Below are 12455 nucleotides of genomic sequence, written 5' to 3'. Positions count from 1 at the left end.
CTCAGCTAATAATGTTTTAATTGCTTTTAGCCTCCTGTGCCCAAATGCTGTGTAAGTTTAGAAGTTACATTGATTTTTTATACTGTGTTTATGTACATATTTGTGTATGTGGATAATGTTTTATGTATTTTGCTTTGTAAATTAATTTTGATATTTTTTATTGTACCATGTGTTTTCTATTGTAAACCGCTTTGAGATCTTCTAGATAGTAAGCGGTCTATAAATAACAATAACAATAATAATAAATTGATGAGACTTTTGACTGAACATAGCAAAGAATTGTGTTTATGTTGTATACCTTTCTCTCCCCCTCCAATCCTATATTTAAAGCAATTAGGCAGGGCTTACTTAGTTATCACTGTTTTTAATATGTAGGAAACTAATACTGCTTTTTAAAAAAATGTTCTGCAATGATCAACTGGTTTTGACACTAAACTATTATATGGGGTGTATGTATTTTTACATCTGCAGTGTGTGTGTGTGTGTGTATGGAGTCTTTCCAAAATCTGTGAGGTGATTGGACACCAAGGCAGATCATAATAAGGAATAAATCTTTTTAAAAACCAGTAATCATAAAACAAATATAAACAGTTGCAAAACAGCTTAAAGTAGCATGATTCTGAATTTTGGGTTGGTGAATGAAGTTTATTTATTTATTATTTGATTTATATCCCACCCTTCCTCCCAGTAGGAGCCCTAAAAGCACTTTAAAACATCATAAAAACAGACTTTAAAATATATTAAAACAAAACATGTTTAAAAACATTTTTAAAAGCTTTAAAAAATCTTTTCTTTAAAAAAGAAATGTTTTAAAAACATATTAAAAAGCAACTCTAACACAGAAGCAGACTGCAATAAGGTCTCAACTTAAAAGGCTTGTTGAAAGAACAAGTTCCTTATCACTTGAGGTTGCAGTTCTCTGCACACTTCCCTGTTTTAGTAAGCCCCATTTAATACATTGGGACTTGCTTCTGAGTAAACAAACATACGATTGCACTACACAGGTTTTTTAAATTATAATCATATTTGATAATCATGCTTATATAAATATTTCTTCATATTGTGTCCCAGTAAGTATGTGATTTCACTCTATGGTTGTAAATTATTACTTCCTCTACATTTTAAGTGTGCCCTTCTTCCTTGTGGTGGTCATGGTTCCCATCTGCTGTTTTAATCCTGAGGGGTAGATTAGGCTGAGAGATGGTGAGTAGCCCATGCGCACCCAGTACACTTTGAAGCTCATTTCCATTTTGAAAAAAATTATTAAAACTATTTACATGCAGGCAAAGTTTATTAAGTAGATCTACACAATACATTTAAAACACATCCAACTCGCATTTAAAGCACGTGACTTCTGTGACGCCCTTCCCTGGCTCTCCCTGTCAGGTTCCTACCTGCGCGTGGCTACTGCCTGTCACTAGGCACCACCAGGGACTCCACCAGTCCAGACTGTCCTTTTTTATTGTTTCTCTCCCCGCTCTAGCACAGATCTCAACAGATCCCCCTGCTAGGCAACCACCAGTCACGTCCTAATACTAGTATTCCCAGAGACTCTCAATACTGGTATTGTTATTCTCTTCACCGCTGCCACCATTTGTTACAGTTTCCCTTCAGCCTTGGTCATTACCTTACCCTCCCTTCTGGTCTGTGAAACCCCAGCCAAGGATCAGGCCTTTGGTAAACCAAATTAAGTATTTATTAAAGATAACAAAGCTAACAAGATTAACAAGATTTCTTCTTAAGGCACATAAGCATATGGTTTTACTCAATACTAATCTGAACTCCACCCCTCTCCTTCTCCACTCTCTCCTGGCAAACAACTCTCTCAAACCCCACCAAGCAACCCACTCGTTCTCTTCTCTCCCCAGATTCCACTCTCACTCTTCCTTTTATACGTTCAGCCATTTTAAACACTCAGCCAATCATCTAGCATTCTACTGCCCATTCACTCCCCCTCCTCTTTCACTCCACTTACCATGTATCTTCTAAACAACCAACACTTACCATATATACATTAATATAGGAACATCACATTTCCCCCCCTTAAACAACGGCAGAGTATTATTCCTGTTCCAGGATTTATACGTCGCGTTAACAAATAAAAGTCTCTATGGGGAAAATGTCTTTCTTTGTTCCTCCGTCTGGTCACGTCACTGCAGTCCCAGCCACTTGCCTGGAAAGTCCATCGGCCAGTACATTGTCCTTGCCTTTTATGAACTGGAAGTCTACTTCATAGTCCTGTAGGGCCCAGGACCACCTCTGCAGCATAGTGTTATGGTTTTTCATAGTCTGCAACCATAACAAGGCCCGATGATCCATAGTCACTGTGAATCTTCGTCCCCACACATATGGGCGCAACTTGTTCAGTCCGCACACGACCGCTAGGCACTCCTTCTGGACCGATGAATAGTTTTTCTCCCTCGGCGTCAGCTTGCGACTCAGATACGCCACTGGATGTCTGGTGCCTTCTCTCTCCTGCAGCAAGACGACTCCCAGCGCGAGGTCTGATGCATCTGTAGCCACGATGAATGGTTTCTCATAGTCTGGTGCTATTAATATGGGTCCTTGGCACAAGGCTTGCTTCAGTAGATCAAAAGCCTTCTGACATTCATCTGTCCATACCACACGCTCAGAACACTTCTTCTTTGTCAATTCATGCAAGGGGATAGGCCACAATTGCACTGCCTCTACCTTGCTCCATAAGGGGGTGACTTTCCTACTCACATGGTACGGAACAGATCTGACTGGGGCATGATCTCCAGTATCAATGGAATGTATAACTATACTGGTTCGGCCAGGTTTGTTGCTAAAGAGATTCCTATAGGTTTTCAAAACTCTCAGAATCTCCTCTTTTACTTCCTCCTTCACCTCCTCTGACCATTCCACTTGATCTACCCCTCCTTTGTCTTTGCTTTCCTGTACCAAATCTGGAAGTTCAGGCCCACTTCCCTCAGGGAATAAGGTAACTTGCAACACCTGTACATCCCTGGTATGGTAAGGCTTCAACATATTTACATGAACCACTTTGCTTTTGTTTAATTGGTCTGTGGTGATTACATACGTCACCGTGTCAAGCCTTTCTCTGATGGTATATGGTCCTTCCCAGTTAGCCTGTAATTTGTCATGTTTCCTGGGTATGAACGCCATAACCATATCTCCCACATCATACACACGTTCCCTGGCTGTTCTGTCATACCAGTAACATTGCTTCTCCTGTGCTTGACTCAAATTCTTTTCCACCACCTCCGTCATTGATGTTAATTTATTGCGGAATTCCAATACAAAATCTACTACAGATGTTTTGTACTCTCCCAGGGTTCCTTCCCATGAATTTTTTAATAGTTCTAAAGGTCCCCTCACTTTTCTAGTGAACATGAGTTCAAAGGGTGAGAAGCCTGTTGACTCTTGAGGGACTTCTCTATATGCAAATAAGAAGCATCCCAAACGTTCATCCCAGTCTTGTGGGTGATCTTGAACATAGCTTCTGATCATGCCCTTCAAAACGCCATTGAATCTCTCTGTTAACCCATTAGTGGCGGGACGGTAAGTAGTGGTCTTTAGATGTTTTAGACCAAAACATTTCCACATACATTGCATCACTTCTCCCATGAATACACTGCCTTGATCCGTCAGCACTTCATGAGGGAAACCCAGCCTCATAAAGATTTTTAATAAAGCCTCTGCCACTACAGGGGCTTCTACAGATCTTAGTGCTTCTGCGTCTGGGTACCTGGTGGCAAAATCCACCACCACCAATAGATATTTCTTGCCATGCCTTGTGGGTTTGGAAAAAGGGCCCACCAAATCTATTCCCACTCTATAAAAGGGTTGTCCAATTATAGGAAGGGGCTTTAAGGGTGCCTTCGTCTTTACTCCACTTTTTCCCACCTTTTGGCATATTCCACAAGATAGACAATGTTGTTTTACATCTTTGGAGATGTTTGGCCAATAATAGTGTGCCGCCAATCTCCTCTTGGTCATTTTTATTCCCAGATGTCCTGCACATGGGACATCGTGGGCTACCTCTAGCAATCTGGTTCTGTATTTGCTAGGTACTATCAATTGCTTCACTGGTTCACATTCATCCTTTCTCTCAGCGGGCATCCACAGTCTATATAAAATCCCATTCTCACACACAACTTGATTCCTCAGTTTGTCAGTGAAAGGAATCTGTTGGGTCAGAGCTTGTTCCTTTATCTGCTTCAAACTTATATCTTTATGCAGCTCTTCCCTGAATTGTTCTGCTTCTTTCTTATCAGAGACCACTTGATACAGTTTGTCTCCTTCAGCAGGCCTGCTAGTGGTTGCTATGGTGACCTGAGGCTGGTTAACAGATTCCACCCTATTTGTTTCAGCCCCCCTTAATATGGCTTCTTTTTCTCTGCCAATTTGCTGTCTGGTCACTACATAGATCTTTCCTTGGGCTCCTATTACATCTCTTCCCAATATTACTAGTTCTTGTTGCTGGGCATTAATGCCTACTTTATATCAGCCCTCTCGGCCTCTCCAAGTCATTTCCACCAGGGCCACAGGCAAACTTTCTGGTTGACCCCTCACTCCTTGGATAGTCACAGTTTCCTGAGGTAATATTACCTCAGATTTTATTAAATCTGGCCTCAGTAATGTCTGAGCGGCACCAGTATCAAGCAATGCCCAATAATTTGCCCCTTGTACACTCACTTCCTCTCTCAGACTTGAATCAAGGTCTGTTACTTCTGTCCAGTTTATCTGGCAGGACTGAACCTTTTTTGCTGTTTCTAAAGCCTTGGGCTCTGTTTTCACTGCCCTTGTCTGAGCAGGATTACTAATGGGGTTGGCAACCTCACATTGAAAACGTAGGTGCCCCGGTCTACCACATTTGTAGCATAATTTCTCCTCACTTTTAGGGTACACAGATCCACTCTGGGGTGTCCTGTGCCCTTCAGATTTTACTGGAGGACTCACTCGCTGTGGTACCACATCCCTTCTGCCAGCATTATATCGTCTGGGTTTAAAATCTCTTGATGTTTTCCCCACCCAGCCAGTTCTATTGGAGGCGAAGTGATCCGCCATCTCTGCGGCCTCCTGCACAGATGTAGGGGAACGGTCTTTGACCAGGAGCCTTATTTCTGGTGGTAACTGATGGTATAATTGATCCAATATCATGAGGTTTATCACCTCCTCCACAGACTGAGCTTTTGCACTTGTCAGCCATTTCCCAAATATGTCCATCAGTTTTGCCCCCAGCTCCACGAAAGACCTCCCTGTCTGTATCTGGCAGTTTCTGAAAAGCTTTCTAAAATAATCAGGCCCCAGTCTGAATCTTTTAAACACTGCTTCTTTGAATTCAGCATAGGTGACGGGCCTGTCTGAGGGGAAATATTGGTATACCTCAGCCAATTCTCCTTTAATCAGGTTTGATAAATACTGCATGTATTTATCTTCAGGTAGCCCCCACAACTGAGCTGCTTTTTCAAAGGTGCTGAGGTAAATTTGAGGATCTTGACCAGGCTCATAGACAGCAAAGTCCTTTGGAGTAATTTTTATTTTTGCTCCATCTCTCTCTTTCCTTGTCTCATCAGAATGAAACTTCTATCTTTCAAATTTTAACTTTTCTGCCTGTAATTCCGCATCCACTCTCATTCTCTCAAATTCCAACTCCCTCTGTTTTTCCTTCTCTGCACCTTCCATCCTCAATCTCTCAGCTTCCAACTCCCTCTGCTTGTCTTTCCCATCAGCTTCCATCCTCAATCTCTCAGCTTCCAACTCCCTCTGCTTGTCTTTTTCCTCAGCCTCCCATCTTAACTTCTCTCTCAAGTACTCTATATAAGCGGGATTGCTTAAGTATCCTTCTGGGGTCTCTTCTCTGACAGGTTGTTTTTGCTGGGCAGTAGCAAATCCTATAAGTGCTACCCTCAATTCATCTACCCCTTTACCCTCGTGAGGTAAATTGAATGTTATGCACTTCTCCACCAGCTCCTCTCTTTTCATTTTTATGTATTCAGCCATGGTGTTTGAGTTCACTCACTCTTTGCCACACACTCTTTGCCAGTCACTCTCACAAGAAATCTTGTTTTGTTATTTCTGTTTGCCACACCACTGTTCTGGATTCTCTAGTATTCGTATCTGGATTCTCTGTTGTTCGTATCCCACTGCTACTGCCACCACCTGTGACGCCCTTCCCTGGCTCTCCCTGTCAGGTTCCTACCTGCACGTGGCTACTGCCTGTCACTAGGCACCACCAGGGACTCCACCAGTCCGGACTGTCCTTTTTTATTTTTTCTCTCCCCGCTCTAGCACAGATCTCAACAGATCCCCCTGCTAGGCAACCACCAGTCACGTCCTAATACTAGTATTCCCAGAGACTCTCAATACTGGTATTGTTATTCTCTTCACTGCTGCCACCATTTGTTACAGTTTCCTTTCAGCCTTGGTCATTACCTTACCCTCCCTTCTGGTCTGTGAAACCCCAGCCAAGGATCAGGCCTTTGGTAAACCAAATTAAGTATTTATTAAAGATAACAAAGCTAACAAGATTAACAAGATTTCTTCTTAAGGCACATAAGCATATGGTTTTACTCAATACTAATCCGAACTCCACCCCTCTCCTTCTCCACTCTCTCCTGGCAAACAACTCTCTCAAACCCCACCAAGCAACCCACTCTTTCTCTTCTCTCCCCAGATTCCACTCTCACTCTTCCTTTTATACGTTCAGCCATTTTAAACACTCAGCCAATCATCTCGCATTCTACTGCCCATTCACTCCCCCTCCTCTTTCACTCCACTTATCATGTATCTTCTAAACAACCAACACTTACCATATATACATTAATATAGGAACATCACAACTTCCTCTAAAGAATCATGGGAAGTGTAGTTTCCCCCTCAGTTATAGTTTTCACCATCCTTAACAAACTAGTTACCATGATTCTGTGGTGGGATTCATGTGCTTCAGATGGGTGTTGAATGTGCTCTAAATGAATGGTGTGGATCTGCCCTAGGTATGATGTGCATTCAAGAGTGAATTTAAATTTTTTTTTAAAAGATACTTTTTTAAATGGGAAGGGTTGTAGCTCATTATCTGGGCATGTGCCTTGTATGCAAAGTTCCAAAATTCAATTTCTGGAAAAGACTATTGCCTGGAATCCTGGAGAGCCAATGCTAGTCCGTGTCATCAGTACTGAGCTACATAGTACCAAATGGCCTGAGTCAGTATAAGGCAGATTCCTTTCTTCTAAAAGTGGAAAGAGACTCAAGGGGTACAGTGACTCCATAATTTATTTATGTATTTTAATTACAACATTTATATACCATTTTATTGTAAAAAATCTCAAAGCGGTTTACAGAAAGAATTAAAACAATAAAATTATTGCCAAAAACATGTATAGACAGGTGTTTAAAACCATTCAAAATAATAAAACCAACAATGAGTTAAAAAGAGATAAAAAACACAATAGCGTCTACATGCCTGGATAGGCTTGCCTAAACAAAAATGATTTTAGCAGGTGCTGAAAAGAGGCATCTGCCTAATGTCAATTGGCACGGAGTTCCAAAGCGTAGGTGCTGCCACATTACAGGACTGATTTCTTACAGGAGCAGAAAAAGTACTATGTGGCATCCATAACATGGAAAGCACACCTTGAACTTGGCCTGTTAGCAGATAAGCAACTAATGAAGATTTCAGAGCAGAGGTATTATGTGCTGATTAGGATCTTACTCATGTCAGCAATCATGCGGCAATATTCTGCACTAACTGCAGCCCCTGGGGCAGGTTGTGCTGCAAGGGGATTTCTGTGACCTTGGCTGACTGGCTGCCAGAAGTTTTGGTTTTTGGTTATGAATCCTGACTGGCTGTGGGATGCTGAGTTTTCTGCCTTACTCATAGGAATCTTGTTGTGGTTGGTATGGTATTGCATTTAGGAAATCATCACTGTCTTTTATTTTTCATTTTCTGTTTGCATTTCATTTACCTTTAACCTCACTCCCTTACATCCATAGAAGCAACAGCAGTGGTTCCATGCCCTCAGCTCAGCCCCCTAAAACCCATTGATGATGCACCTTGTTGCTTGCATGACAGTTTGGTTCTTGGAAGTGTGGCTGCAATTGTTATTGTTCCCAAACTGCTGCCTGTGAAGGTAGACCAAACCATGTATATTTTCTCTCTGTCAATTATCTCACTGAAATTGGGTTGGCTGTCAAAGTGAGCTTATAGCAGCCCACAAGGTAGACAGAAAGGGTGGAGAATCTTCTTACTCTTACTCATTTCTCAGACCTCTTTCTGAAGTGAAGGGTCAAATCTGTAAAGAAATTTGGAGCAGCCTATTAAAAGATAGGGGCAGGGCATTCCAGTCAGGGGGTTGCCAACCCTGCTTGCATATGGATATATTTGCAGAGGATCCCTAGTCAAGCTTTACCAACAGCACAATCCAAACTATATCTACTCACAAGTAAGTGCTATTGAGTTCTATGGGGCTTAGTCCTTTAGTAAGTATGTTTAGAATTGCAGCCTTCAGGGGCATCCATCTTTACTCCTGAGTGCTCCCATCTAACATCTGCGCAACACTAGGGTCCTTTCTTCCTATAATGGCCTACTGGTGAGTGACCTGGTCTGAGGGCACTTAAACCCTTCTTGCTGAAATCAAGTAGGCTAGATTAAATGTTCCCTACCCAGGCTCCATCTTTTAGCTAAGATTTCTATCTTAATTTCCAATCAGAGAAATGTTTTTTTTTAAATTGTATGCTCTCAGCAACTGTGATTGATGCTCAATGTATCATGCTTAGACATCAGTAGGGCCCACCCCTGTGACATCACTTGGGTTCACCCCCCTGACATCACTAGGGCCTGCATCTGAAATCTCAGGTTTTCGGATGATTCTGACCTGGCTTACTGATGCTTACTGATATCAAGCAATGAAAGCAATAAGTGTGGCAGCTATTGCTCATGTCAGGGCCTATGGGGTTAAATGGAATAACTTTGAAGAGGACACTTTTTAAAAAATACTCTTATAGGTGATCTACAGGAGAAGGCCTATTAGCTATGGCAGGTAGCAAAACCAACAAAAATCTTACGGCTTTATTACAATAACTAAAATTTATTAATAAAACTGTTAAATAGGCTGGCAGTATTAAACATTTAAGATGGCAATCCTATCCTTACTTACCTAGGAATAAGTCTCATTGAATTCAATGACAGTTATTTCTGAATAGAGATTTACAGGAATACATGACTGTGAGAAGTTTGCTCAGTCCTCTTATAAACCATACATTTAAAGCAGTATTATGTCAATTTAAGCAGCCATGGCTTCCCCCAAAGAATCCTGGGATGCTGAGAATTGTTAGGCGTCCCCTATTCACCTAACAGAGCTGCAGTTCTCAGAGTGGTTTAATAATCCATCCCTCTTCCATGGAAATCTAATGAAGGCTTCCCTTGAAATGCAGATAGCAGCTTCAGAGACGCAAATTTGTTAGGACCAAAAGAATTAAAGTTTCCTTTCCCCTTCCCCCCATATTACCGAGGCTGCTCAGGAGTCCCCTCAGGTACTATTTACATACCCCAAAACTCATATCACATCCAGTTTACAAAAAAACCGAACTATTTGTGAAAATAATCTCACTCTTGTAGAAATGGTATTGGTGGTAAGAGAGAGAAAAATCAAAAGCAGCATTCGAGTTGCTTTCCAAAAGGGTAGGAATGGCATCATTTTGGAGGTTCACCCATATGGAGGCCCTTCCAGGGACCAGCTGGAATGCATCCTACTGATAATGGCTACCTGGAGGGGGACATTTTGTGATCTGATTGCATGGATTCAGAGTCAGGATACCATCACCACTTTGCAGTCCAGGCGGCACAAGCAGATCCCCTGCTCCTCTTTTAGAATGGGACTTGCCTGAATTCCAGCAGCAATCCTAGGTTGCAACTTGCTGAACTCGCCCCCCCCTTTTTGTGCATATGACTATTTATTGCCTCAGAAGCACGTTACCAAATTATTCCAAGCTACACAGGAAGTGGATTGGACTGAAAATGTTTGCATTTGTACAAATTTGTATGGCAGTACAATATCTCAAAGAGGAGGTCAGGCCTCCTGCTCCTGCAGTGCATTCATGATGGCTGCCCAATTTTCTCTCTTTTAAAAGTCCGAATATATCTATTAGCTCCACGTACATTCTTAAACCCCAAGGGTTTTTTGCCTATTAGTGAATATATTATAACCTCATACCTAGTTGTTCAATTGCATTTTCTTCCCATATTTTAACATTTTGATATGTATTTTAGTATTGTTGGAAACTGCCCAAACAGTTGATGAGGGAGGCGGTATAGAAATATTTTTAATAACTAACTAATGTCTAGGTATGTCCTAAAACAACTGACAAAGAGAAGACCTTTAAAACTGTTCCTGGCTGAAGCCAAATACAGAGCAAAAATAGCTTTTTAGTTTCAACTCTGTCAGATTTTTGTCTTTCCTTCTAGCTAAAGAGAACAAAATGTTGATGAATGTATATACTCTGTGTTGATTAATTGCTCACACATACAGGGAACCTATATAATGTGAAACGACTTTAAACAGGAAAAATATGTTACAAATGTCAAAACCGAGAAGAGATTACATTTCAAAAACCAAGAATAGTTTACCTTCATTCATTCTTGGATAAAGTTATGACTACAGGGTGTTCTGGAATGGACAATGTAATAATTTTGAAAGTTTGTATTTTATACTTGTTCAATTTTTGCATTAATGCTCCCTTAAATATCCCTTTAGAAGTCTCAAAGGTGATATTTTAAATCATGCATAATTTAAACTATGATTTGTTGTGTCTTCTATATCTAGTTAAATCATGATGAAAACATTGTTCTCCTGCCGCTGAATTTATAATCTGATGACTGAAAAATAAGATGTTACTCTTGTAATTCTCATGGAATGGGGCTGATTCACATGGGAGGTAAACTTCAGATTAAAGACACAGCTTTTCCTATCACAATAGATTTGCTAGATACACACTACCTTCCAATCAGCTGTTTTCTATTCACAGTTGACATTCCTAAGGCAGGTTTAATACAACTGTTTTCTTATGGCTCCGCCCCCAGATTTACATGTTTACTCCCTCTGGAGTATTGCTTATGGAGAAGGGGAGGGTTTTTTTGGTTTATTGTTTCTTGTCAATTGCACACTGAAGCCGGGAGGGCGTGGGGGGTTCTATTGACAAGGGAAAACTTTAAGTTTCATTTCCTCCTGACATAGCAAAAAAAATCCTTTTTATTAAGCATGTATGAAATGCAATTTTTAGTGGAAGTGTTTGTGTGTGTGCACACACGCGCCTTCTGTCACATCACTCTCACAGTTCACAGGATTATTTACTAAAGCTCCATGTGGAGCCGGAACTTGCCTTTCTCTTTTGCCATGTAAGGCCAATAATTATTCCCCTCCTCCTCCTGTTCTGTCTGCTCTCTCTCCCCTCCTTTCCCCTTGCCCTTACCCAGAAAGCAAAGTCTTAACTGTGGGTCCCACCCTGACGTTTCCCTTTTCTCTTTCAGTTATTGCTGATCTCTGGGGAAAGAATGGGTGAGGGGGGCGAGAGAGAGAGAGATCAGCCTGGGTTTTGCATGTGTGCAGCTGCCAAAGTTGTTAGTTGTTATGCACTCTGGGCTGCCCTGTTTCTATCATGCCAGGGCATTCCTGCCACCATCACCACATGCTTTAGAGCCCAGCTTCACTTTTGCAAAGCCCAAGGGAGTTTGGGTGGAAAGAGTTCAAACTGTGCCAAAGTTTTAAAAAGAAAGAAAAAAAAACCAGTGTCAGTGATAGTAGTAGTAAGCTCCAGTAACAAACCACTTTCTCCCGATGTGGGAGAACAGAACGAGTTGAAAGTGGCTGTTTGAGCCACCAGAAAGAAAATGGAATTCATGGACAGTTTAGTGGATGGAGAAAGGGGAGTATCGGAACGTGATGATCCACCCCCCAGCAAAAAACATTGGAGGAAAGAGCCTACATGGGAGGAGCGCAGCGAAGCGGAGATGGTTTTTCCACTTATCTCATCAGCGGGTTGGTTTAATTCAGATTTAAAGGGAAAAGCAGTGGCACACCTTCCTTTTGTCTGCAACGTCCTGTAAACCCTGCTAATTAAACGGGGATGCAAGTGGCACCAGTCTCATATTAAATCGCCATGTGAACCAGCCCACATTTTTGTCTGCTAGCTAGAATTTTATTTCTCTTCCCCTTTAAAAGATCATGTTCACACCTGTCAAACTTTGAAAATCTGAAGGAGATATTTAGGCTATTTCCCCCACTCCAACCACAAAGGCCCCACATTTTATAGCCATTACCCAACCTACGAAGAAAACAATGCAAAACTAACAGAAGGCTCATATTAAAAGGCACATTATCCTTTCATGTAGGAGTTTGGGGTTTGCAATTCCTGTTAGCTAGGTGAAGGGATGCATGAATATAGTCCACAAGGAATCTGTATTGGGAGGAACCAGT

This window comes from Rhineura floridana, chromosome 5 (assembly GCF_030035675.1).
Source record: "Rhineura floridana isolate rRhiFlo1 chromosome 5, rRhiFlo1.hap2, whole genome shotgun sequence".
Lineage (NCBI taxonomy): Eukaryota > Metazoa > Chordata > Lepidosauria > Squamata > Rhineuridae > Rhineura > Rhineura floridana.
The sequence above is the reverse complement of the archived record's forward strand: the minus strand, read 5'-3'. Positions refer to the sequence as shown.